General features: G+C 37.2%; 1 long non-coding RNA gene across 1 annotated transcript; it reads left to right on the top strand.

Moving 5' to 3' along the window:
* Nucleotides 1-2,474: 2,474 nt before the first annotated feature.
* LOC140092295 (uncharacterized) lies at nucleotides 2,475-4,230 on the top strand. Its single transcript, XR_011850069.1, has 3 exons — nucleotides 2,475-2,623; nucleotides 3,232-3,293; nucleotides 4,015-4,230. It is a non-coding gene; the product is annotated as an uncharacterized lncRNA (long non-coding RNA).

Raw genomic sequence — 4,230 nt, 5'->3', positions numbered from 1 at the left:
TCATTGTAGCTCCTGCCCTGACAATTCTTCCTGCTTATGGGACCCTGGAGAGAAGCTACAAAGATCATCCAAATTTATTCCATTTTCTGCTTTATTGGGGTCCTCAGGTGCTGATATGAATGAAAGATGTGACAGAGCAGGGAGTAAATCACAAGTAAAATTTCTGTGTTGGCACTTTGCGATAAGTAAGTAGGTCTTGGTTGTAGTTTGGTTGGTTATAGGTTCGCCATCACTGTCATAGACCATGGGCACACTCTTTTGATGGCTGCATCTGGCTCGCAGACAAATCTTTAATAAAATAAATATATTAAATTATAAAACCAGTAGTGATGTATGCCTGGAATGCAGGTGTTATGTTTGGAAAGTGCAGCAGCACTATACCCAGTGCCAGTTCCCTGCTACTCTGCAAATATATGGGGTGAGATTTTGTACTGATTTTGTGTTTAATTCATTTTAGCATCTGCTGAATAACTACTTGTATCAGCAATTAGACACTTATTGTGAACAACTTTACTGGAAGCTATGAATATTCTGTTGTATTTGGAACTATAATAATATCAGGTTATTTAATCATCTAACTAGATTTACTATAAGAAGGGTGGAGAGGATTATTTTCCCCAGATCTCATATACTGGGGCACATTTACTTACATTCCCGCTGGAGTTCACAGAAGTGCATTGTCCGATGATAATGCACAGTGCCACGATTCACTAAGATCGTGTGCCCGATATCCTGTATGTGCTGCTTCCCTGCTCAGATCCAAAAGAGCTCACCATCTTTTTAGTGGTGCATCTAAGTGCTTGGGCATGCAACACAATTTGAAAGTTAAATCCTGCGCTCAGTCTAAATCAGTCGGACTGCCCGCCCCCTAATTTGTGTTGCAGCTGCGCCAAAAAAGGATCGTGTGCACCAAAATCCTACCGCAGACACTTCTTAAAGTGCACAGTCCGACGAAAGTCAGCAGCGCGAGCCTTAGTAAATGATCTCCATTGTATTGCTCTTACAGAATTACATTTTAAAATATGTGGCGTTCATGGCTCTCTCTGCCAAAAAGGTTCCTAACCCCTGTCATAGAATGTAAGCTCTCGTGAGCAGGGCCTTCATTCTTAATGTTTCATATGACTATGTTATTACTCTATAATCTCTTATTTCATTTCTATATGTTCCTCATAATCTGTAAAGCGATTATGAATTTGATGGCGCTATATAAATAAAAATTACTATAATAGAATCAAATAATGTGAGAGAACTATAAGAACTGTGTAAATTTATAAACGTATAAATGCATAATTTGAGCAGTATTACATGCACATTAATAATTTGGATGGGATTAAATGAGTAATAAGGACACTATATTTAAAAATGTATTCAGACTTTGTTTAAAATAACTGATTAAGCAGCACTGTGTATACATAGATTTTTAGATAATAATTAGAAGGGACATTAAAAAGGGAAAAAAAATTTAATTAGCTTATAAACTAATTATTAGCTTTTAATGACCCATTTTAGTATTAATTTTGCTTATTCCATGGAATACACCTTTAACATTTCTGGTGCCTACATAAAAAAATGCTGCCAGTAGCACTGAAAAAAAGATTCATGTAGACATAAATATATTAATCATTGTAAGAGATATATTTCTCTACAGACGCCATTTTGGATCCACCGGAAGCCTTTTAGTCTGTGAACTGCATTTTGTGGGAACTGTTTTGAAATAAGTGTCCTCGCTCCTCTCTACAGTTTCTCTGCTTGAAGGCCATGTTGTGACTTATACAAAGCTAACACATGGACAATTAGTAAAAACATTCTGTTTATATGAGAACAAGGTCTCTGGGGGAAGCGGTGTATAGTTAATCTACATTTTGGAAGAATATCTTAAAGAGGATGTCCTGGTATATTCATTATGGCCAATAGTATTGCAGTATTCTATCACCTTTTATGCCCCTATGAAACTTAGTGTGTGCTTTCGTCTCAGTACCGGGAAACAATTTTTGGCTATAAAGGGTTAATTCGAAAAGTCAACTTACAACATGAAGGACTGTTTTGAGTCCTAGATAAAAATCTCTTACAATCATTGTTCCAGAAGAGCACATACTGTGCATAACCAAGGAATATTGACACACATAGTACCCCCTCTGGTTTTATTTTCAAAGGAACATCCAACTTGTTCCTCACAAGGACAAAAGAAAAAACTGTTAGTGTTTGGATTTACTTTATTACATAACATGATGGAGTAGTTTGCCTTGTGGTCCACAAGATAAAACACAGCCAACAATATATGTGAGTAATCAAGCTCATATTTTGTAAGTCATATTTTATGTGATAAAGAAATGTTTTGGTTCCAGCTTGATTTTATAACAGCAAAGATTTGTGTAAAGAAATAGAGAAAAGTAGATGTAGACTGTGTCAAGACCTGAGCATGAACAACAGTTGATTTATTATCTTCCTCAGAATTGCAGTTGGATTTACTTTACTTCCCACCTACTACAAGGGTAGGATCCCATGTAGAAGCAACTGAATGACTTATTTTCCTTTATAAGGGTCACAGGACCCTTATAAACCAAAATTCAATCTGTTAACAATTATTTCACAGACAGCACAAACAAGATCGATTCGCTCCCAGGTAAGGCATTCATGTGCCCAAACGCGTGTCGGGCTTGGGACAACAGGTGGACTTCTTGGTATACTCAATTGCATTTTTCAACTTTTTTACATACTGTTGCTATATGTATTCTTTCACTGTGGCCATGATTAGCATTGCTTTGATTGCTATGGGATTTTCTTGTATCGCGATTGTGACTAACACTGCTGTACTCTGATTGCAGTATATGATTTTGGAACCATAGGTTGCGTTTTTGGTTTACTATATACAAAACTGTTTTTAAGTCACTTTGCACATATATTGTCCCCGGTATGCATTGTCCCATTTTTGTACTATATTTTAGTACAATGATGAATTTCATAAAAGATTGTTATTTATGTGTTGGGCATGAATTCCTTGTAGGTTAAATTAAAAACAATTATATCACAGACAGCACCGACAAGATTAACGGCGCTGCGGGCTGCTAATTATGTACTGGGAGATGTGCTGGGAAAGGGAGGTGACATCATGCGAGGGGCATGGGCATAGGAGAGGGAGGTGGCGAAGGTGTGCATAATTAGCAGCCTGAAACGCTGGACATCTTGTCCCCGTAATTACAAGTTTCTGCTAATTACAAGTTTCTTTTCTAGGTCATCCCTGCGTGTCAAGAATAGCGATGCACAGCGCCAGGATCAAGATAAAGAGGAGTAGAGTTGAGTATTTCTAGCCTTTTTTTTTTTAAGTGGTTGATTTTCTTTAAGTTTAAATTAAATAATACATTTTATCAATTTTTTAAAAAATTGAAGGAACTTATATATTCTAATACCCCTAAACAATTTTTAGTCACCTCATTAGTAAATAGAGTACATCTGGTGTATTTTATTCTTACAATAATTACAGGTGCTTTGCGCAGGTCTTAGAAGTTTGTTAGAGAACACAATTGAACAAACAGCAGTAAGAAAACCAAGTTGGGGTAAAGTGTTTTGCATGGTTAGGTTTTAAGCCCTTACTGATATGTGACGTAACTGTACATCACATGTCAGTTAAGTATGTGTGGAGCAGCCTCATGGGCTGAGCCCACTCTGTACACTGTGGGTGTTATGTACTGAACACTCAGGTCTGACACCAGCGATCAGTGCTGGCATCGATTGCTGGTGTTAACCCCTTAAGTGCCGCCATCAAATGCAATAACTGCACTCAAGTGACAGCGCCGTATGGGAACACAACATGTATGAGGAAGAAGGGTTGTGGTCAGATGAGAGCAAAATGTAATGTTTCGGCCTTAATGCACAATGCTGTGTATGAAGGGAAGCAACCACTGTACATCACACAATTCCTACTGTGAAGTTTACTATGGTAAAGACATCATCACACAATGCAGGTGGTTTGCTTCACCACACTTACATTTTTTGCAACTTTTGTTTATCAATTAGATATTTTGAAACTGTGAATGTCTAGCATTACCTACTGGAAGCAGCAAGTAAACAGAGTCTCAATCCTTGAAAAGGACACATTTATTTATTTGAAAAAGGAATTTATGGATTGATCACCTAGACCCCCAGGAAAAACTGTTGTTTACTTTACTTCCTGATTTACTTTATTTTTAAGTTTGCTTTTTATTTATTTTTGCTGGGGAGGTGGGGCGTTTA

The sequence above is a fragment of the Engystomops pustulosus genome, chromosome 1, assembly GCF_040894005.1.
Source record: "Engystomops pustulosus chromosome 1, aEngPut4.maternal, whole genome shotgun sequence".
NCBI classification, from domain to species: Eukaryota; Metazoa; Chordata; class Amphibia; order Anura; family Leptodactylidae; genus Engystomops; species Engystomops pustulosus.
The sequence above is the reverse complement of the archived record's forward strand: the minus strand, read 5'-3'. Positions and strand labels throughout refer to the sequence as shown.